This window comes from Neltuma alba, unplaced genomic scaffold (genome assembly GCF_004799145.2).
Source record: "Neltuma alba isolate B1F8T4 unplaced genomic scaffold, ASM479914v2 tig00003215_pilon, whole genome shotgun sequence".
Lineage (NCBI taxonomy): Eukaryota > Viridiplantae > Streptophyta > Magnoliopsida > Fabales > Fabaceae > Neltuma > Neltuma alba.
In genome coordinates, this window is record NW_021633191.1 from 5,407 (window position 1) to 30,855 (window position 25,449).

The 25,449-nt window shown below is 29.3% G+C and overlaps 2 long non-coding RNA genes across 2 annotated transcripts; one reads left to right on the forward strand and one right to left on the reverse strand.

The window, feature by feature from the left end:
* LOC114740970 (uncharacterized) lies at positions 1 to 1,352 on the reverse strand. Its single transcript, XR_003739731.1, has 3 exons — positions 1,158 to 1,352; positions 793 to 935; positions 1 to 457 (listed from the first exon to the last, which is right to left on the reverse strand). It is a non-coding gene; the product is annotated as an uncharacterized LOC114740970 (long non-coding RNA).
* Positions 866 to 25,449, forward strand: LOC114740971 (uncharacterized). Its single transcript, XR_003739732.1, has 3 exons — positions 866 to 937; positions 17,526 to 17,529; positions 25,438 to 25,449. It is a non-coding gene; the product is annotated as an uncharacterized LOC114740971 (long non-coding RNA).

Below are 25,449 nucleotides of genomic sequence, written 5' to 3' on the forward strand. Positions count from 1 at the left end.
TTGTATAAATTGCTTTATCATCCACATCAAGCATTAAAGTGAAGATATGTCTCAACAGATGTAGTACTTTGACCTTAAAGACAGGCCCTCTTCATCGTGCATTTGGATGTACAAGTAATGCACCACATACACTATATACATTGTTCTATGTTTATTGAAAAATAAATGACATTGTCAGATACATTATGAAATGTAATATCTTTGAGACTTTGAGCATCACAAGAGTTATCAAAGACGAGAATCTTAAACAAGTCCATTGATTATGCAGTTCTAAACCTGGGTGTCTGAGGCACAGTCAAAGACTTGAAGCAGCTTTTAGTTCGAATACCATCATAACCCATCCTTTGGATCAAACACTGAGCTGCAGTAACAATTCAGCTCCGGGATGTAATGAAAAGGGTGTATCGCACTGCCTTGAGGTCTTCTCTTGGAGGTGATTTTGCTGAAAGTATTAGGGCTGTATGGGACATTGGTGGACAAGGATCAGGTTCTATCTTCTGTTAACTCCTAACTAGTAACTGAAGAACCGGTCTAATATACAAATTTTTATTGGAATGCATTCAAATAATGATAATAATCAAAAGGTTATGCCAGAGGAATAGCTCACAATCACTGATCAACAGCCATTTTCATGTCCAAAACATGAATGTCAGCAAGGCTAGAGATGTTCGATTTCAATAAACCAAGTTCATAAAATTAACTACTAGAAACAGAATAATGGCATCTCTTTCCAGTTCCACAGCATTTCTGAGACACCGGGCAAAGAAAAGAAAAGGAAAGGCGAGATCATACAAAAATTCTAACAGGGGCCCGAAGAAGAGGCGTGGCATTCAATCGGAAGGCTAAGACGATTCTTCTTTAAACTCATTCAGTCTCTCTTGCTTCTTCCTCTGCAATTCGGCTTCATAGTTTCTCAGTCTTTCATTCATTCTCTCCTGTTATCAACACAATTCCCCACATCAGCCATTAGTTACACTTCAAACAAGACAAAAATAAATAAATAAGATAAAAGACACATTCCAAAAGCACATGATTTCAAGTTGAATTATTAGGTCCTTCCATCAGGCAGCTCAAAATCCGATCAATCTCAAATCTTAGTCTCTCTATCACGCCCTGTAAAATGGACTAAAAAAGTAAAGAGAGAGTAGAGAAGTAACCTTATAATTAGCTTCGAGGCGATGCATAACGTAGAACCCAAGAATGCCCCCGACGATTGTTCCAGTGATGATCCTAATGTATGCCCATTTGTGTGATGGATTCCTCATCGATTCAATTTCTGCCTCCTCGTCGGCCGATGGATGGCAAAAATTATTGGCACAGCAGGATTAGGATATTAGCGCATGGGGTGGAGAGCGCGACGGGAGGTGACAGAAGAATCTTGGACGGCGGTGAGAATGGCCGACGGAGCAAAAGAAGGATTAGGGCAATATTGGGTCGGGAAAGTCAAGGGCCGGAAGGTCCAACATAAATCCGACGGGCCCAATATTCCTGTTAAAAGCCCACAACAGTTTTTCATAGACATTTGCAGAACATGAGCGGTCAAAGCCCAAGTATAAAGATGACTGGCCCAATCTGCTGTCAATAATAAATTGGACAATTATAAGCCTTGAAATATATTTCTTTGTTATTCCAATTCATAAATTAAAATTCATAAAACTAAATAAATAATTAAATGTGCATCTTGCATGTACAGTGAGTAATTATAATTATGTATAATTTTAAATAATTGGGAACATATTTTGTACGATATTCTAATACATGCATAACCATATACATTCATTTCTACACAGCTGGTATATAATTCCTGCAAGAAAATTTTCCACAACACATTAAGTGCAATATATGAAAAATTTACAGTTCATATAAATTAAAAAATTAATTCATTAATTATAATAGAAGTTTTAAATATAATTTTAATATATATTTTTTTAGGGACAATATATAATTCGATGCATGCTTTCCCATGATGGATTTATACGAGGTGCCTTTCGTTTAAACTCAATTTGATCATTCCTATTACAAATTAATAAAATCAAAGCTTAATACACCCTGATAAAATTACTTGTTGTGCATATTAAAAACATAAATACTTCGTTTAAAAAACCGATCTTTCATGCTTCATTCACACACACACAAAAAGTAAATAGAAAGCAGTTGAAATTGGATTTGAAAAGCCGGCGCTGAGATCAATCACAACATGTAGTTTCTAGTAGTTGTTTGTTTTAGGAGAGTTATTATTATTTTCTAATGAAAAAATGTTATAGTTAAGCAGATAGTTACGTAAAATATTATTAATTTCATATTTTACAAATTTCGTTAGTCAAATTAATTTTTAATTACTAATTATCTTTTCTCAAAATCATTCACATATTTAGATTTCCACACACTACATGCTTCAGCCAAGACAATCCAACCCAATCATTAATTATTATTCACTGTTTCTAATATCGGGTGTTTAAAATACAGAGAGAGGGATTAATTGAGTGAATAGAGTGTTTTAGAGGTAATTTTTAAAACTAATTCAAATTATTGACAAATTTGATAAGATTCTCTATCTTTAACTGAATTTTTTTAACAATGTCAAGTGATTAAAGTAGCCCTCTGTAATAATGACAGAGAATAATAATTAAGCTTCAGAGAACGGCAGTCACTCTGGAAAATCAAAGTACGTTAATAATAATTAAAGTAATTTGCATGATTTCTTTTTTGTGTTGATTAACCTATGTTTCTCCCTTCTGTCCCCAAAATAAGTGATTTGTAGGAACAAATAAAAGGTCAAAAAAGACTGGTGCTTCTATAATATCACTGTCCATATAAGCGTCAATCAATGAATTAAAAAGATTCCACATCACCTAACTAAAACCAATATCGTCCACTCATTACATTTTAATAAGCTTAAAATAAACACAACTTTGAAATATGTTTTCCAGCTAAATCCAAATTAAGGCTCCAGAAGGCACACGCACACACACACATATATATGGATTATTATTATTATTATTATATATATATAGTTACATGAAAAAGCAGAAACCTAATAAATCAAAGCAAAATGTGCGAACAAACTATCATGTGTGGGTTCGATATATCGTTATCTTTTTCTTCTTTCGGCTCTTCTTCCTGCTTTTAGATACTGACTATATATATATCATTCCTCTACCAAACGTACAAGAAATTAAACTTTATTGCTTCATATATATCTATATAAGGTTAAAAGTTCTTCGGTGAAAAAATTGAAATGAAACTGTTGAAGAGTTAGAGAGAGATGATGAAAAGACAAATAATATGCTTCAGAGTACAGTATATGTACGCGAAAGAGGAAAGGTACAGTGTGTGTGTGTGTGATATATATATGTGCGTATATATATATATATTTATATGATGTGAGTATTTTGATGGTTTTGTTCTTATTAAAAGGAAGAGACTTTTCGATGTATTTTTGGATTTGATGCTTTGACTTTTTGGACTATTGCACAAGCAAACTCCTCTTTTCGGATTTAAAGACGGGTCTTCCCCACTCACATGGTTTGTTCTTGAGCTATCACTGTTCGACTTTGCCTCAGAAAATTCTAAAATAACATTAAAAAATTTATTTAAAAAAAAAAAAAAGATGCCCAAAACTCAAGGAGGGTCCCAACGTCCAAATTTATGATTAGGGTTTGTTGGCTTAACCTTTTCTTGCCCCATTTCATTCATAATACAACTTTAACATAATTACCACATCATAAATTTTCGCTTAACTATGTATATATATAAATTAAAAAAGAAGAATAATAATTTAATTGAAGGACTAACGGCTTGAGATCATAGATGAGATTAAAGCCTGGTTTTTCATTCACTGAGGAGCATTCATGTCATTAAAGCTTTTGTGATGTCAATAGAACAACCTTGCCTTGCCAACTCATCTTGATTCTTCTATTTCTCATTGTGAGCGACATGTTACCACTTATGACTTGTTATTTGAGGATGACTTTTTGTTTTGTTTTACTTTAATATATATATATATATTCCTGGAAAGGCGAGAAGCCATGGAAGCTGGATGCTTTTGACAGCCACGTCACGATCGGGAGGGAGGCAGGGGACGTGGAATGAAGTTGGTGCACCTGTGGGTGAGCATAAGGCCACACTTTAAGGGCATTTGTCTTTCATGTGAGATGGTTGGAATGAGAGATTGTAGTGTTGGAATAATGAAGGCGATGGATAGACATAGGAGAGAAGGCACATGGAGACTAAAAAGGTCATCTTCCCAGAAAAGAGAACACATTACAGCCAAAAAGATAGTAAAAGAAGAAAAAGGAGGAGGATCGAGAAGAGAGAAAGAAAAGTTAACAGGAAGGGAAAAAAAAAAGCTAATTAAACAGCCCACGCTTCACTGTCTTTGCTGATAATGCTGCCCTGCGCTTCCATGAGTTCTCTGCTATATGTCTTTAATTTTCCTCGTAATTTACTTTCTCTCTTGATTTTATAATTTCTTGTTCAACTTTTCCTTATTGATAGCATGTATTAAAGAAATTTTTCATCAAAGAATAGTTCTAATACAAATAATTAAAAAAATATTATAAAAAAACTAATACACATTTTTACGAATAAATAATTAACTTAAAGGATTTTCTTCATATCTACAAATTATCTTCTAGTTCCTGTATTTAGGATCTCATCAACTAATTTATAAGTACTCCTCCAACTTAATGAAAGAGCTCCTTAATTAATACTGGGTAGATATAAAAATTTTATCATTGATCTTATTTCTCATATGCACTCAACATCTCGATTTTTTTTAGTTGTGTAATTTTATCTATAAATTTTTTATACAATTTATATGAGAAATAAAATAAATTAAAATCTTAGAAATTACATGTTTTTGAACTTTTTGGTTGTGAATGTGATGGCGCATAGAGAGAGAGACAGAGAGAGATATATTAATATTGGAAGGACGAAATCAAAGTGAGGGAGATAGAGTTGGCATTTGGCAAATTAAAGGTGGAAGAAGGGATGGCTTTTGAGCTATGAGTATGACAAGTGAGTGATAATTAACATTTCCAAGGAATTCACCGGAACTCTGTGGACTTCTCTCTGTCTCTTTCTTCACGGCATTTCTCCATTAAGCCTGAAACTCATCAACTCCTTCAAACACTTATCTCCCAATTATATTTTCTGTGCCCTCCATCTTTTTCTGTCTACATTTTTTTTAATAAATAACCCATCAATATATGATCAGAATCTTTTTGGATTAAAATAGAGGGTTTTATACTATTAATTAACAATTTATGATTTCATGAGGTTTTTCATAATGACCTTTAGAAATATCATGTATATATATTAATTAGAATGGTCATCACCTTTTAAAAGCCCTAATCACTCTCGTATTCTCTATGTTTTTATTCTTTTTTTTTTTTTATAAAACTAAAGGGCAAAATAGATTTCATAATACTCAAGACTTCTTCATACCATAAAAATTATGTTATCTACATAGAATTATCATGATTCAATTTGATTTATTTATTTATGAGATTTTTATTATTAAGGTTATCTGGCCAAACTGACACGAAACACTTTCTTAAATCTTACTTAAACACGAGGTTATATGTTTAATCAATTGTAAATATATTGGATGCATGAGTTTCTTCAGTTGAGGGAAGAGGCATATTATGATGATGATGAAGACATAGGACAGGAACTAAATGCCCATGTAGCCCAACATGTGATGCCATACATGTTAAATAAGGATATGTTTGTCTTATGCAGAAGTTTTGATTGACATGTCCCTGAAATCATTCAGAGAAAGCCTCTTAATTCCAAAACAAAAACCATCAAACAAAATTAATTAAGGTATAGGAGTAAGCTAGCAAAGCCGGGCAGATCCTAGCTGGTCTCTCAACAGCATTATTATCAACTTTGAAACATGAGAAGACATGCGCCTTCAAATCAGAACATCATTTTAGCAAGAAACAAAGATATAATACACACACCACAGGTTACAGTACAATCAATCACCAAAAACAGTCCCTCTTGTCTCAGTATGTACGACCCATATACCATCCAACTTATAAACTAATATATCATCTAATATTATCTAAATGTATTTTAGAAAAATCATATCACATATGTTATAATTTAATAATTTATTGAAATTTTTTAGTCTATGTACCCAAGTTAATTAATTAGCTTTTATATGCTTTTATATTAAGGAATGTGGGTAGTAATATAGAATATTCATATTATTAAATGAGAAAGAAATTGAAGAAGATTACTCCCTCCGTTCCTTATTATAAGAGACATTTGATGCTTATGGCATGTTCCTATATATAAGAGACATTTAAAAGTTGTCTCTACTTTTTTGTGTTGATTTTCTATTTTACCCATATTTATTGTCTCCAACTCACACTCTCTCTCCTTCCCACTTCTCTTTCTTTTAATAATTTATCATTGTTTTCTGTCATGCTCTCTCTCCTTATTAATAAGGGCATTTTTGGAAAAAAAAATGTACTTTTTACACATTGATTGTTCTTAACTAATTTTAACTGTTTTTTTTATCAACGTAATTCAGTTATTTGCCTCTTATAATAAGAAACGGAGGGAGTATTAAACTACCTTTAACATCTTTATTATTTGTGAGAGGTAAGTATTTAAGTCAATCAGTATTGAACACACGATATATCTCTTTTTATTATCATCCTTTGTTCAATGGAACTCGTGCATCCAACATATTCATGGATGGTTGAACTCACAACTTCAATAGGTATAATATATAAAAATAGGGATAAAGTTAAAAAGTTGTTGAATTTTAAATGAGAGTTAGTGAAATTTAAAACTTGTCTTGGTTTGCGTGAAACATACTAAAAGTGACTTATAAATAGGATTAGAAAAATTTTTCTAAGGATATGGTTGATATTAAAAGTGGAGATATCATATATGAATTCTGTAAAATCTAATAATGACTGAAATTTTTAAACTGAAGCTATAATTAGACAGTGTGGAATCCGAGGCAATGAAGACAACTTAAGAGTATAATGCCTTGAAAAAGATCTCACCCCCACACAAATTCATCACACCAAGCAATTAATTAAACCCTTATTTCTATCCATTCGTTTCATGGCTACTTCTATAGGTATCTTTATTTCTCTGCTGATAATGACCAGTCAAATGAAAACCCTATTTGATGTGTGCATGTCCTAAGTAAGGTGAACAAGAGAACATGAACTGCTTCTAATTATATATCCAATGCTAAGATCCAGAGAAACTCTACTTTAATTTGCACTTCCTTGTTTCCTTCATTTAATTGCAACTGTCTTCCATGATCATTATATTAGAATTAATATGTCAATATGTATGCCTCCTTCAATATTTCATTTTCCCTCCAGCGTGATATATATATATATATATATATATTTCAATTGATGATACTTTTAGCAATAGAACATGACGAAAATGTCTTTGCACATGTAAAGGGATTATTCTACATGATTCAAAGTTTAGTTAAATTATTTATTAGAAAAATTAAAATTTAGGAGGGCATATATAGTCTATCTTTTTTAGTTTTAAATATATGGGTTGGTTACAACTATTTAATTAATTTTAATATAATTTATGTTTACTAATTTTTCCTGCTGAATATACCCCATACATAATTATCCGAAAATTCTTTAAATTTAAGCGGGATGGATATTTAGATTATGAGGAAAATTTGTGATTCCAAAACTTTTAACATATATAATTTTATCTTTAACAGCATATTCTTAACGGTGTTACAAATTAGATTAGAGTATAACTTTTTGTAAACAAGTATACAAGAGGGTTCTCTATAATTTTAACAAAATTAAACAAATTTTACTTTAAAATAATTTATGAGATTCTTTGAGTTGTATCTTTGTCAGCAACCAACAGGAAATACAATAATTTTGAAATTAAATAATAGGGCCATCAGTAATTTAATTTGAAGAAATGAAGATGTTTATTAATTATTCTTATCATATATAGAATGCATGCTTATGTGATTATGATATAATAATATAATAAAACTGGATGCTTCGTTTGTCAGTATTTAAAAAAGTCAATGCGCATAATAGCGATATATTATCCACTTTGATTACGCTAATAAACAGGAAGGAATTGGATCACTAATTATTGTTATTGGAGAGATATTATATGAGATTAGACCTTATTGTCTTTCTCATCCAAAAGTGCTTTCTAGTAAAACAGCTACCTAATCACTCCAAACATGTTGCTAATTCCAAAACACCCTTCTTCACTATATATATATATATATATATATATATATAGATAGATATATATTACTCAACAATCTCTTAACTTTCTTTTTCCTATTTATATCAAAGTCAGTCACTAAATCATCACTAATCATATGAACTACTATTTATAATTGCTTTCTCTCTTTTTCTTATTGCTGCTTAATCGTCATATATGTGGGATAATTCGTTTTGTTCAACCATCAGTTGATGAGTCCAAATCACATATTTCATTGTCAAAACTATTGATTAAACTTTAAAAAAGCGTAGCTACAATTATTTTAAATATATAATTCCGGTAGATTAATTTTTCATTTGTGTTAGATCCCATAGTAATGCAAAATATCCAAAATAGTTTCATATCCCTGTCTTGATGACCGATACAATATAATGATATATATATATATATGGTTATTTTGTGGATGATATTTTTTTAAAAGAGAATTATCAAGCAAAATATCTAAAAGAATTTGGATTGAAGTTCCATATATCAAATCTCAAATAACCTAGGGAAAATTTTCTAGCATGTTGTTTCATTCAACAAACTTGAATTCGAGATTTTATTTAAAGAACGTTACATCCCTTTAATAACATCATAGATAACGATATTACTCAATAATTTTCCACCACTTACTTGTATATAATTTAATTAATTTTTCAAGATGGTTGATGTCGTTTTTCATTTAACAGATTAGATGTATAAAAATATAATATCTTATTGGGTGGACCAGTGTCACACGCACAGCAGCTGTATATATATGTTCAATGCACACAAACTTTTTCCCAACATTCATATATATGTTTCGTTACTTGCAAATCATGGATGTAACTTGCTCGTGAATTGGAGGAAAAGTACGAAAAGGACAAGACAAAACTTCACAAATGCATCAACAAGGTGCCAAGCAAATGGAATTTGCAATATCTTCTGAAAAGATAATTGATCTCGTTTATACATATAATAATAAATTTTAAGACTAATCGATTAATTTGTATTAATTTTATGGTTAAAATTTAAATATTTAAATGGTCTCTAAATATAAAGTTTAACCTTTTACTAATTAGCCCACCAACAATAAGTGAACAACGTGACATAACAAAAAGTTATTGTTGGTGATGGCTGTTTTTCTTAATCTGGACGAGATCAGGAAATGAATTTAACATTATTTTGCGACTAGACTATACGTAGTTAATGCCAGATAATAATAATTAAAGGTCATTAAGTAATTTGACTCAATTTTTTTTGCAAATTTGACTCAAACATTTGTTTTGGTTGCCCAGAGTATTCTTTTACCCGAACGGTAAGAAACTAATCTCTCGAGATACTGTCAAGCGCCGTAACAGAACCTCTCTCAACAGTATTTTTTCCATACACACCACCCTGAGAATTGAATCCAGGATATGATATTTAAAGTGTTCAAGTCCTTTCCACTTGAACCAATACTTGTTAGTTTTAACGCAAACATTTTAAATTTTCATACTAAAGACTTTTGTTATAACCTTTGATACTAATAATTCCACAAAAAAAAGTTAAGTAATTTGACACTATTTTCAAAAGTTGACATTGATATTTCTAAATTGAAAACCAGTTTTCTAAAAATTTGATTCTAAAATTGAAATTGTATTTATATTTTCCCCCATTTTCTTTGATATAAATAATGTACATTATAGTTAATTTACATATATATACATGTATATACATATATATAGGCATGGGCTAGCCTGGTTTTAAAGCTAAATAGAAGCCCAACTTATTATTTAACTAGACATCATTTTTATCCCAACTTGACTCTAGCTCGAACGTGAATAAAGTAACAGTGCCTACCCTTTTGACGGAATAAGATTTATCCGGAGAACCCAACAACCCAAATATTACTATTTGAACACTATTACTTGTCATTAAAATGTGCTATGATAGATTTTAAACCACATAAACTCTCCATAATACTATAGTTTTTTTTTTTCGTTTTTCAGGAATTTGAAAAAAATTAAAAATAAAATAAAATAATTATAGATTTATTCAAATCTATGACCGTTTTATCAGGCTTCAATAAAAATGCCTAATTGTCAAGGCCTAATGCTAAGGTTTTTTTTTTTAAAAAAAAGATAGAACAGACCAACCCATATTTTGGACTCTAATTCTAATTTAACCATAATTCTAGGGATAACTATATTTAAAAAGTTAGGAGAAAAACACACACGCACAGACACACGGAATTGAAGATCCAATGGGTGGGTGAAGGGGGTGGTGATGGAGACGGGTGGGTGACAAGAGGCGAGAGGATTAGGCGAGGGGGTGGTGGGTCCCACAGCGAGGGAAGCGGAAACTGCCCCTTTGACGGCTCTTACGTGGACGCAAGCCCCTCTTCCTTTTCCATTGCCTTTGTCTTTTTTTGCACTCTCCACGAATCCCTTCCCCACATATGTGATATTTAAGAGGTATCTGAATAGAAATCAAACTATAATTTTAAAAATAATTTTATAGTATATAAAATAAATATGTAAAAAAATGTTTTTAAAAAAGCACTTCTAGAGCTTGCGAATTTGATATCCAAACACTCTCTTAATATAAGACTTGTTTGAATTTATAATGTAATTTGTGTTATAAAATAAATCTTATAATAAGGATTAGAGGGAGTAAAACCACATCCAAGTCCTTTTTTATCTCTGTAATAAAAAATATATTAAGATGCAAATCTAGCTATTTATAAAATATTTTTCATGCGGATTTGATATCATAAAATTTTTTCTTTAAATACAATTATACACATGAATGTTTTTAAATGAGCAAAAGTGATAGATTTATTAAGTCTAGCTAATGCCCGTTACTTCATAATCGTTGGACATCAAGTGAGCCCGTCACCCTAAGTAACAGATGTTAGGTATAGGTAATAGACATGACATTTTTGCTTTACTTTGAGAACATTCATATGCACTTTTGCATCTAAGAAAATTTTATAAGATTTGTATATTTTATGAGTAGATTTGTGTCGGTCTAACAAATACTCCTCCAGTCCTTAATATAGGACCCAATTTTTGAGTTGGTTTTGATCCTAAATATAAGACTCATTTCTCATATTTATCAATTTTCTCTAAATTACCCCTATACATACTCTCTCAACCATAATTAAGTAGAAGAGGGAGAGGGGATATTAAGAAAGATGATTATGGTGTTTTAGGAAAAATGTGTCACTTTTCTTATAATTAACCAACTTACCTAACTTTCTTAATCTAATCAAATTAGTTAAATGGGTCTTATATTAAGGACCGAAGGAGTAAAACATTATAGGGGCATAAATTCGTATGCCTCTATAATATTGCTCCCCCAGGGTAGGTCATTTTTAAGACTATGTATTTATTAAAATAAACAATTTATACAATATCAGATAAAATTCAAACAGTTGCCGGCAAAAAAAAGAAAGATCATAAAATTGAAATACTTCAATAATGGAGAGGCTAATACAAGCGATGAGTGGCTAAGAAAAGTAAAATTGCTTTGCAGTAGTTTTGAACTGAGTAATAAAATTTCAAGTACTTCTATGGATTTAGCGTTGAGAGTTTCAAACACCAAACACTTAAGTGGAAGCGTAATGTGTTACATATGTGGAAGAACCGCCATCTATTAGATGCCATAGGAGGCCTGTTTATATCAAGAAATATGTAATCATGATTTTAACTAATTAGGTTGCCATGTCCCTTTCTAATTTCTATAATTTATTATTTCTAAATTCTTACCATTTAAAGTAGTTTATAATATACATGTGGCTTAAAAAAGCCACATGAAATTTCTTTGTTGTTTGAATTTAGTTTCTTTTTTGAAATTGCAAGAAGGACTGAACCCTGCCTCTCACTTATAGAAAAGGTTTCATGTCACTAAGTTACATGGTAATTAACAAAATAAATTTTTTTATCAAATATGTATTTGGTATTTGGTATAATATAATTTGTAGAAAACATATTTTTATTATATATAATAATAAATATAAACACTATTAATTTCATTAATTAAAAAACTATCGGCATTGAAATTTTAAATGATTACAAAACATTCACTAATACTAAATATATATTAAGCTTAATTTGTTAAAAAAATAATGATTGATGCTAAAGATTATGATTGAAGACTAATAGTGTTAAGATCAAAGATCTAAAAAGGATTTTATGGATCAAGGAATTGAACTGAAATCTTTATCGATATGTTTATCTGTTACTTTTATTATAGTGTTCACAAGTGATTAAATTTCAATCTTTCGTCTCAGACGATTAATGTAACTGAATCAAATCTCATCTCATCAACACAAAACCCTTTAATTTATATTATGGAACCGATTGAAGCTACTTGCTTGATTCTAATCAATTTGAGTCGTCTTCTCAAAAAGACTGATGAGAGACTAAAAACAAACAAACAAATTAACAAATCAAGAACTTGAGCCCTATCTATTTAATTGCAACAATAACTAATTTAATTTAATTTCAAAGGGAAATTAACGATTGGAAGAGATCTCTCAAAAAATTCTGTTTAATTAATTTCTTCTAGTTGTGGTTTTGATTGCAACAAGTGGGCGACATGATATTGGCATCCCAGAAGATTCATATCTTTTTTGATTTGGAAAGACAAATGAAACCTACAAATAAAGTTATACCAAAAAGAAGAAGACGTTAACTTCATTATTTATCTCATCCACATGCGCGCGCGCGCACACATATATCCTCAATTCAATCACAACACTATGTAATCCAATGTTGTACAGAAAGATAAGCCTTACTGATATATCAAATGTCACTCTTGAATAGCTAATCATCTTGACGTATTTAAAGATTTTATGTGTGTGTGTGTGTGTGGTTGTTCTAGGGCTACAATAAGATGTAAGTCTCTCGATGGTAAAAGAATAATATAGAAAGTTTTGATGAAATATATGAAAGTCCAACAATTAATATCCAACACTAAACAATCCGAAAAGTTACATCAAATATCCGAATAACAAATCAATTACACAACAAAAGATTTTGATATGCCAAAGCTGTGAAATCCACACAAACACACACACTTTGCCTCGTATATATTAAAATCAGAGAAACGAATCGAATCACAAACAGATCCAGGCAGTAAATATATATATATATAGGTTTTAATATTATAAATATGTGGTATGTAACAACTCTAGCTAAATATAATTAATAAGTGTAAACTATGAGAAGTATTGTACCTTTGTTAGTGAAAGTAACAAAGTGCGATGAATATAAATGGAGTTTAGAACGTGATGTAATGATTTTGGTACATTGGGAGTTTACAATTTACAACTAGCCACTTCAAAACTTTATTGCAGCAGCCATCAAGTGGGTATGTTGTACTAAGAATATATATTCAAATTTTTGGGGGGGAAAAGTGAGAGTATAGCAATGTCTCAATTAATTAATTAATGTTCGATCTTTAACCCAATCTACAGATCCACGTGTGATGTAATTAATTAAATTATTTATCTAGGCTCTATGGCTTGCTTTATACTAAATACTGTACTTTTACTTTTTCTTCCCTTTAAGCTAAGAGATGCTATTATGTTGCAGCCTTTTCTATTGATTGTATTTGTTTAAATTTTTTCACCAGTGATCTCAACCCTAAATAGGACTATGATTATACTAATTTGAGTTTCATTAATTTGACCCTGCTTTGGTTTTAGAACTCAAATCTGAGGTAACTGATTTTAGTATATGAAATTTAATCTTATTTTAGTACACCTAAAGATTTTTTGTTTTAAGAACCGTGTTTTTGCTTTCTGGAACAAAGTTTCAAGGACCAAAATCATTGTTTCACAAGGGATTAAAACTAAAACGAGATCAAATATTAGTAATTAAACATGACATTAAGCCATTGTTATTTTTGAAACTTCAAGTTGCATTGTGTACTTAATGAGTTTCATTTATCATATTAATATGAAGTACAAAATTTATAATAAATTTGTTTTTTGAAATTAAAATCATGTAATGCAGGAGGCCCCACTTAAGTATATAGTATAAATGAAAGAGTGATATTTTAATAATAGCTGTTATTCAAAAGCCAAAGAAGAAAAAGAGATAGTGGAAAACATGGTCAGTGGGCAGCCTTCAGACACGGCCCCTTTCTTATGGACATCCACATTTAATCAATTTCGACACTTTTGTATTTTTTTGAAAAATAGTCTCACTTCACCATACATATTAAATTGTATATGCTTACTATTTCGAGTCTAAGTTACTTTTTATACCATAGGTACACGTCTCCGTCATTGTATGTATGAGGAACGAACATAAAAAATCCAAACAAAAAGGGAGAATAATACATAATTTTAAGGGAAAAAAATCAGTTAATTAATTAACTGTCGCCCTTAAGAATAATCAGTCAAATATGTACATATGCAGAAGTCATACAATAATATCATGATAATTAATTACAGTTAAAAAAGGAATTTGATTAAAAGAAAATATATAATGAATTGGACACTTTCTCCATGTATTTTTGAATAAAATTTTATACAAAAAATAAGTTATACTATATACCTTTTGTGAATATACAACAAGTCATTCTAGTTACAAATAATTTTTCCCATAATTGTCTAATATTTTATGCTATTAATTATTAAGTTGGATTTCAGTATAATTAAATCTAGTTGGATGTAGTTTCCCTCAGTTTGATTTTTTCTTTCACAAAATTTATACTTCTGATTTTACTAAAAAAAAAAAATTGAGCCTCTTAGATATATTCTTGCCATAACTAGCATTATTTGTTATAAAACAATTTATGTTTTAGACAATACAATTATGTGTTAACCCAAGTCAACTTCCACCTCAATATATAGTCTACATAATCAAATTTAACACCCGTCAAGGCCGCATAAGCAAAGTCAACACGATTAATCCTAGCTCCAAATTCTTATGACAGAAACCAACATTTCAAACAGATAAAATTTAAAGGATGAGAAACATAATTCAAAATTACAAGGATCAAAATCAAAATGCGATCAAATCATAAAGACCAACAGTAATAATATATATTCTTTTTTTTTTCAGAATCAATATGCTACATATATATACACCCATATGATGGCTAATATTCAAGTTTAAGTGCGAGAGGTTTTATTAGTCATGGCAACCTCAGTTATTAGTCTTTGAGACTATAGATTCAAACTATCGAACTTACTATAAGAGAATCAAATCTTATGTTACACCTAACAAACCTAACCAGCATTATTATTAATTATTGGGGAATAGGGTTAGTTCATATATGTTTATATATGAGAGGCTGGAGTGAGAAGTGTACATATATAATGATGAGAATGATGAGAAGTATAGAGTAGAAAAAGGAAGAAATAGAAGAAGGACAAAGAGAGCATCTGGGAACAGTGGAGTGGGTTGTAATAAGAGAGGACCCCATGCCCTTCTGCCCTTCCCATCATCAAATTATTTGGCATCCAGACACACATCCTCGCATTATTCACTCCCCCAACATTCATACCCTCCATCTCTTCATTCATTCACATCCATCTCTTTCTTTCTTTTCTTTTCATTTTCTTTATATATACATACACACTTGTTACATATCTATGCGTACGTATATAGGACACACGGGCCATTATTATAATCCGCACAAATTTTAATTTCATTCAGGATCCCCAGGTGACGATCAATTTCATTATTATTATTTATATCTTCCAAAAATAACAAAACAACCATGATATGACAGCAATTTAATAAAAGCAGTTTAGTATGAACCATTGTCCCATATCGTAAAGTATATGGTCATTCATCGGAAAATTTAATTTGCCTTGCAAAATTTCTGTTGCCAAATTTTTGGAATAAGAAAATGTTTTTTTTTTGTCTCGAATTTTCTATTTGTTAGTAATCTTTTATTCGAAGAGGATAACTTAAACACACACGCCACAAGAGGCTTATCTTTACTAATAAAGGTAAAACTTGCAACTTCCCTCGTTTGAGGACGAGGGAGGTGCATGTATATGACAAGCGGTTCAAAACTCTCCTCTTCTCTTTTTATCCTATTTCCTTTTCTTTTATTTCTAACCATTGGCTTAACAAAGTTGAGATTTAAATCTTTTTAAAAATATTAATAAAATATTAAATTATAAAAATAAACAAATAATAAATTACAAACTCTATTAAAATTTAATTCTAATGGTTTGCAAATGCACTAAATATTTTTAAAAATTTTTATAAACAATCTATAAAAATTAAAATTTTAACTGTTGAAATATCTTAATATAATAGTTAGAAAAGGAAGATGAGGGAAGAAGATGGGCAAAAAAGAGGAAAAGTTCCAAACCAACATAACAAGATCCCTATTTTATGCCATGATTAATTAGTAAGAGAATTAGAAAAAGGATTTCTTCGTTATTGAGATCATTATATCGTTTTTTCTACTTTGTCCTTATTTGGGTATCAAGTGTATATACAGTGATCTCTTGCTTAATTTTTATGTTAAATGTTTGGAGTTTAGGAAATAAATATATGTGACCGTTAAATTATTTTTTTCATTTTTTTTTATTTTTTCCGTATCCTACAAGAATTTAGTTACCATAATAATTAGACTCTCTAGACAATTCTTATGTTATGAATCTTGTCTACTTTAATAGTGGGGCTTGCTAAGCACACAAGCACATCTATGGGGTAAATTACTATATATTTGACAAATAAAACGAATTATGAATGAAGCATGATGATAAAAAATTTAGCAATTATTGAAGAGCAATAATTAAAACAAAGGTGAGGCAGATATGCAAGTGAACCTTACTGGTTTGTTTGTTTGATTGAAGAAAGATACAGAGGTGAAGCAACAAAAAGCACCGCAAGGCCGTGCTCTCTCAAGATGCAACTTCTTTTCATTTTTTTAAAATAAATAATTAATAATTAATTAACGATTCGTGTATATATATAGAGACACAGAGAACATGAAGAAGAGTATAGCAGAAGTTAATGGGAATAATTGGCCTGGTTTTTATTGAGGTATATTTGGATCAGTATTCCCTTCTGCCACATACAAAATCATCAAGATTTCTTTTGTCTCTTTCTTGTATTCTATACTTTTATTTTATTTTATTTTATTTTTTGCTTGTTTTACTTTTCATTGAACATGGAGACAAAGTCCCCAAAAAAAAAAAACAAAACAAAGGGAGACGTATCCTTAACGTTCTCGATGTGATGAAGCTGCCTTTGTTTGTATGTATGTATTTGATAAATAATTGTTTAATAAATTTTTTTTTGTTTTGGCCAAAATAATTGTTTAATACTTAAGAGTGAAGTAATTGAGGCTTGCATGCACATGCATGCATCTTAATTATTATTAGGCATATTAAAAATTGAGTTATCTGAATTTTTTAACTTTGGCTTAATGATGTCCATTTGTACTATGTTGCATAAGTTAATTTTTATTTATTTTTATAATTATTGCCGACTGCGCACTTAAAAAAATCACTTTGTAATGAGAAATAATGTTTTTTGACTGACAGAGTACAAAATTAATTAGCTAATGAAAAATCAACTTAAGCCCAAAGTTTTCTGTTAATTATTTTATTTATAAATGGAGGTATAAAACATAATAAATTTTATTGATATCATTTTTTAAGCTTTAAAATTATTTAAAATTATGCCTTTTGATGAAGATCCTTTAAAAATATTCTGGAAAAAAATGCTCCCGCGTCCACTTATATGTGGATTAATTACATCAAATAGTAGTTTGGTTATATTATAAGAGTAATTAATTAAAGTGTGTGGTCAGCATGATAAGTAAATATAATGAGGCTTTGAAGAAGAAGTTGTTGACCCCATCTCATTAGCTGCTTTATGAAATTATTAATTAAAGTCTCTTAAAGTTTAAAAGCATAATTATATTATTATATATCATATATATATATATATTTATATACACGTATGAGTGAGATTATATATATAAAGCTCTCAATCGAGATCTACATGTCTGCGCTGCTGCCTCTTCATGATGCGCCTACAATAAGCATTATTCTTTCTTACATAAAGCAAACCTGCCTAAGTGCTTATTCTGTCTCCAGCTTAATTAATTAATTAACAATTAATAATCAATAGGAAGATGATGCTAGTTGGATTCTGCAACACATGCAACTTACTTAGCACCATGTCTTTCGCAATCATCTCTCCCAAGTGTGTTATCCATCACTCTCATTTAATAATAATAATAATAATAATAATAATAATAATAATAATAATAATAATATAATAATATAATAATAATAATAATAATAATTTCTGACTTCTTTCTCATTCATTCTTTAATTATTTACTTGTTCACCAAACTAGCTTTGTACACCTAATTAACTACTCCTTCAGTCCTCAATATAAGATCGATTTAACTAATTTGATTAGATTAAAGAAGTTAGGTAAATTAGTTGATTATAAGAAATATGATATGCTTTTCTTAAAACACCATAATCATATTTCTTAATATCCTTCCTCCCTCTTCTACTTGATTATGATTGAGGGAATATTTATAGGGATAATTTAGGGGAAAAAATGATAAATATGAGAAATAGGTCTTATATTTAGGATCAAAATCAACTCAATAATTAAGTCATATATTAAAGACCGGAAGAGTACATTATTAGCCCTTGTTTCCAAATCCCTATCTACATACACCACACACAATACACTAATATTATTAAATAATTGGTACTAGGATGTTGTTTGGTTCTATCTAGCTATATTGTCTCTCAAATGAAATTAAACTAAGTATAACAATTTAAAATTTTCAGGAATATTTTTTAAACTGTTTTTTTTAATACTATCAGCTAGGAGCTCTCTTTCTACCTCTACTTTTCAGCACGTGGAGGTTCTCTTTCAGCTCCTGACCTTTTATGGGTGTGATGAATGTGAAATTTTAATTTAATAAAAAAAAGTTTTGATTAAATAAATAAGCGGTGATTATAATATCTATATAGCTATAATATGATATAAATAAAACAAGATTCTTGGAAATGACCCTATTATAAGTGATAAAAAATGTGACTCACTTCCACCTTTAGGAATAAAGCACAAATTTACAATCTAAACACATGAAGCAAGAGTATAGAGGTATTAATAATAAGATAAAAGGATATTATCAAGCAAGTATTTAAACCCTTGTGATATATGAAAAATTATATTCTTAAAGTGACATATATTTTAACTATCAGATTTTAAATTATTTGAATATATAATATGTATAATTCACCAAAAAATGCTTTTTTTTAATTATTTGGTTTGTGAATAATTTTGAAGATAAAAATTTTAATGCTAAAAAGATAACATATATAATTTGTTTCAAACTCATAAGATCTGGAGAAAAGCGTGGTGATATTCATTTTTATAAAAATAATAATTGAATGAATATAAAATTATTAAATTAAGAATATTCCCAGGATGAGATGAATGTTGGTAAAATGAGGGGATTGGAGGAGGAAAAGGAGAAGGGTGGTGAAAATTATGATGAAGTTGGGGCGGGCCCCACCCGGCAGCCACCAAACAGACCCGACTTATTTCTGGTGCGGGCCCGGGCACCCCGCTCTCTCATATTCTTTTGTCATATCGGAGTTGATGTTACGATGCTACGGGCACTACAGAATGTCCGTGCTCTCCACGAATCACCGCCTTTCATTTTACCCACTTGCTTCTCTCTCTTTCCTGCCCAACACACTGATGCGATTTGATCTTTCCTTGACCTCTGCCGCGTGTAGCCAATCATTTTTCCGCTCAGACTACATCCTTCATTTTTGTGCAAACTTAATAAATGACCTCAATTCCAGTTTTAGATATAAAATTTAATTAGAGGTTCAATTCGATTTTAATTATAAAAATTTAATATACTTTGTCTCTAATATTTATCCACTAGAAAATTTCTACGATGATTGCACATATTAAGAAGTTTTTATCAAGGCGTAATTTAGATGCGCGTAATTGATAAGTGATGTATTAGAGAAGACAATATCTATTTATTATAAATAAATAAATATTTTTAATTTTTAATATTTTCAAGTTAGTTATATAGCTCTTATATTAAGTACTAGAGATAGTATTGATTATTGTTAACTATTATTAATAATTACTAATTACTCAATAATAATTATTAATATTTTTAATTAATATTCATGTATTCATGTAATTATATAAAATAAAAATTCAAAAGAAGCTGTGTCATCTACGATATATGTAGCAGTTTCTTTTTTCAGATTTCATGTTATACACAACATTTGCATTTTGCACCTAAATATTATTTATATAATTATATCAATATTATTAAAAAAATAATTATTAACAAGTTTTATTGTTTTCGAATTGTTATTAATATGTCTACAATTTATTGTTTGAGTTACATCCACCACTTGCCATCATCCAGCTAACATCATCGACATAAGCGATTCTATCCATATTAATTTTAATGCTAATTTCTTCACCTCTTGTGTCAATATCTTCATAATAAATCGGTTTCCTATAAACACACACGACACTATTTTCCAAAAGGGAAACTGAACAACAGTAATTAGGTTAACAAAAATAAACATTCTAAAATTTAATTTAATCCATGTGTGTATTGCTCATTTGCGCAATCATTTATTATTATTATTGATGACTTTCGCTTTTTTCTCTGTAGATTAAGAGAAGTTATTGATCACATAAGAATTAATCAAATACACAAAGGAAAAAAAAACCACTCAAAAACTTAAATTACAATGTATTTTCGCATATATATTAATTGTAAAGGAATATATAAATATATAATCTGTGTGTACATATGAAAATATTGTAAAGGAAGGACCGAAGGAGGAAGAAGAGAGAATCTTTGAAGCCCGACAAATGTCAAACTCAAGTCCTATTTATGATCCAAAATTGTTGTATATATCCATTATTAATTGCTTTTAGTTGTAAGAAATAGATTGATGCTTTTCGTATATACCAAATAGCATTAATTAGGTTTAATGTGACATATATCCTCCTCCCTTACAATTTATATACTCTTCCAGTCCTTAACATAAGACCCATTTAACTAACTTGATTAGATTAAGGAAGTTAGATAAGTTAGTTAATTATAAGAAAAGTGACATATTTTTCTTATAACACCATAATCATCTTTCTTAATATCTCCTCTCCCTCTTCTACTTGATTATAGTTGAAAGAGTATCCATAGGAGTAATTTAGAAAAAATTAATAAATATGAGAAATAGATATTATATTTAAAACCAAAACCAATTCAAGAATTGGGTCTTATATTAAAAACCGGAAGAGTGTATATATATATATATCATATTTTATAACAGTTACACTACAATATGAATCAATCTCAATCACTCCTGTGGATCCAATGTTATGTGAGCACAGTATGATATAAAAGTATATAAAAGAAATGGTCATAAGGGGACCCACACCTCCCTTCCCCATGGCCAATGAATTTTATGTAGTCTCTCCCATTTTAAATATAGGAGTTAGTTACTCCTCCGGTCCTAATTATAAGATCCAATTGACTTATTTGAGGAGATTAAGGAAGTAAGTTAAGTTGGTTATTTATAATAAATAAGTGTTGTCATTCCTAAAATATCCTTGCTAATTAAGTATATTGGCTAAAACTATCATTATTAGAAGGATTATCTTGGAAAAAAATGCATAAATATAAGAGACAAAATAGATTGGGTCTTATAATTAGAACCAAATAAAAAATCAAATTGGGTCTTATAATAAGGACCGGAGGAGTAATATATTTAATCATAAATACACGATTTCAACCTGTTTTGTCTTCATACAAATTTATAATCTTTTAGCTCAAACTACCCTATTTAGTATAGTAGTAAGGGAGTTTCCATGCAAATGATGATTAAAGAGCATATTTTAAGAAAATCAATATATATTTTATATAAATAACTAACTTAATTAGTTAATATTTTGAATCTCTTTAAATTTGTTGTCTAATACCTCTTATACTAATGACTTGAACGAGTAAATTGTAACATTGGCTTTTTCAATAAATGTGTGGGTGTGTACTTTTGGTGAATGATAGTGTACAATGAATTGGTTTGAATATTATTCTTGAGTGTGAAGGAGAGTATTGCAAAGTGGGGCTATGGGTGGGATAAAGAGGACGAACCTCGCCACCAAAACACATGCGGGAATATATATCCTCACCAAAATCTGCATGTGCAGCGAATATGTTTGTCTATGTTTGTATCCATGAATATGCATTCATCAATTATTCATATATTATCCCTCTAATTTCTCATTACTTTCTAAATTTTATTACTGATCGATATGAGTACCATTTTGGTAAGTAATTCGAAAGTATCTTTGAAAATGCTCTTTCTTAATCTATCTAAATTACTCATCTGGTCATTAATTTAAAACCTACTCAATTAATTTGAGTAGATTAAAGATGTTGATTAAATCAGTTAATATGATATGTTTTTTTCTAAAATATCTTAATTATTTTTTTAATTTCTTTCCTCACTCTTCTACTTAATTATTATTGAGAGAATATTAATACGATTAATTTGGAAAAAATTGATAAACATATAAAATAAGTTTTACATATAGAATCTATATTACCTCTTAAATTAGGTCTTATATTAAGGATCAAAAGAATAACCAGTTAAGTATTTCTTACATTAAGGAATGGAGGAAATTTTTTTTTTTAACGGATGAGTTAATTGATTTCTATAGACTTCGCTCACTCTAAACTTGAAAGTGGAACTTTAGGTGCTTTACAAGTTTGGATGGACATTCCTATGTATAATTTTTTATTAGAGAAAAACAAGAAATTAGTTGCTAGTAAGTTGGAACGGGCCGTTTACATTAAGTAACTAATTCTCACGAAGAAGCTTCCCACAACATGCTCATATATTATGATTTACCATATGGAAATGATAGTGTAAGGCCTATTTAGTCCAAATGCTTTATAGTTAATATCGTGTATTGATTGAACAACAGCAGTTCGTTCATCCTACACACGAGTTCAAAAACAAAAAAGCCTCACAAACGATAAATTAACAGGACATTCTTTATTAATTAAAAAATTTCCAATAATTAACATCGACATAACTGTTAAAAAAGGGTAAAGAACCGTACCATTCACAGGCTACTACCATTATTTAATTTTAATTTGTGCAAATGAAGAGAGCTAGTTTAGTTACAAAAGTATACACACATGCATATATGTGTGTGCTGATATGGCGTTTAGCAGACTCGTTGATCATAACTGATTAATAATATGAATTTTTAGTAAAATTACCATTTCCCTGCAACTCCATCACCAGCGTAATGAAAAATCATGAGCTAATAATGACAACATCCCCAAACCCTAAAACTATCATAACCTTAAAAACTCTTTTAATATAAGGACTATTTAACTATTTTAAAGAAATTAAAATAGCTGAATAAATTATTTAATTTAAATAAAATTGACACCATCTCTCTAAAATGCCCTTATATAGTATTAGAGTATATATTAGCTTGTAAGTTAGATATAAACAAGTTTGGTCAAAATTGATTATAAATATTAGAGATAAAATGAATTAAGGGTCTTATATTCATGGTCAAAATTAACTCCTTAACTAGCTCTTGTGTTTAGTGCGGAAGGATGAATTGTTGTTAAAACGCAATAAAAGGTAATTAATAAATTACTGATGATTACACCATGCATGCAGCACATAAATTCTTGACTACAAAAAAAAAATCAAATTAGAAATGGATATTTAATATATTATTATTTATTTGAATTTAATTTTTATATTTTAATAAAAATTTCTAGTAATTTATATTTTTATTTAAATATTTAACAAAATACTAAGTATATTATATATTTTTTTTTCTTTTATAATATTTGTATTTTTTTAATTTTTATATAATATATTATTTAAAAATTATGGTATATTATATTTTATTTTAATAATAAGTTTAAAATAATTGTTATATATTTATATTATGTTTTTTATGACAGATTAGTGACGGAATTACGACGAAATTAGTGACGGAAAAATTTGTCATAAAATGAGAGTTAGTGATAGATTGATAATAGAAATTATGACGAAATTTTTTCATTACTAATTTTTGTCAATAATCATTTAAAACAAAATTAACGACGGACTTGTGACAGAATTTAGTGGCGGAATAAGATTTTGTCACTAATCCATCTCTAAATTAGTGACGAAATAATCCTTCATTGATTTAGCGACATAAATTTTTTGTCACTAAGTCCTGTCACTAATTTTAGTGACAGAATTTGTGAGGGATTAGCGACAGATTAGTGACAGAATTTTATTTCATCATTAAATTTTCTCACTAATATGCTAACTTTTTGTAGTGCGTCTAGTACATGTGTATTATATATACACCTAACATCAATGAATTTTTCATGGGCAGATATTTTGTTCCTAATGTATGATGATATATATGTGATATACAATATAATAAAAACAATCACAAAAGCAGATAAAATTGTACGTTTTTCGATAATGTTTTTTAACCATTGAATAATGTATTTCTATTATTTTATGTGGCGCATAGGTTAAAACAAGAGGGCAAAATGAGAAGGGAGAAAAATGTGAAAGAAGAAGAAGCTATAGAGACGTGTTTTTCGGCTAATAATGGTTTGGATTTGCATGATCAACTTTCCGTAAACATGCAATGCTAATTTCCTTGCAAGTTACTACAAAGTTAATCGATGAGTTTATGTACGCCACTTTTATATATACATAACATCAGGAACACGTACGGATTAATTAGTTATTGATTAATGTGTAATAAGTTTTGCCTCTTCCGGTGCACAAAGAAGGTAATCCCATCACCCCCATTTATGTGATAGTGTACTTTCCTTCCTTTTCTTGTCTTTCCCTTTCTTAATTTTTACATTAGATTTTTTCCCACATGAAAACGATATTGATTTTTTATTTTTATTTATATATTGTTTATAAAGTCACGATTTTTCTTTAAAAATGATTATAGGTTATTTAAATTAAATAAGCTCCCTCTGCACAAGAATTATTAAATTTTTAACAATGCTTCAACTAATGCATTGATATAAACAATAAAGCGCTATGATAAATTTGATCTTATTTTTAAATATATTAATTATAATTTATAATGGATAAAATTATAAAAAATGAATTGATCATTAATTTTTTTTGACAAAAGTCATTAAATTGACTATTATTACTTTTAGTCTAATTATAAG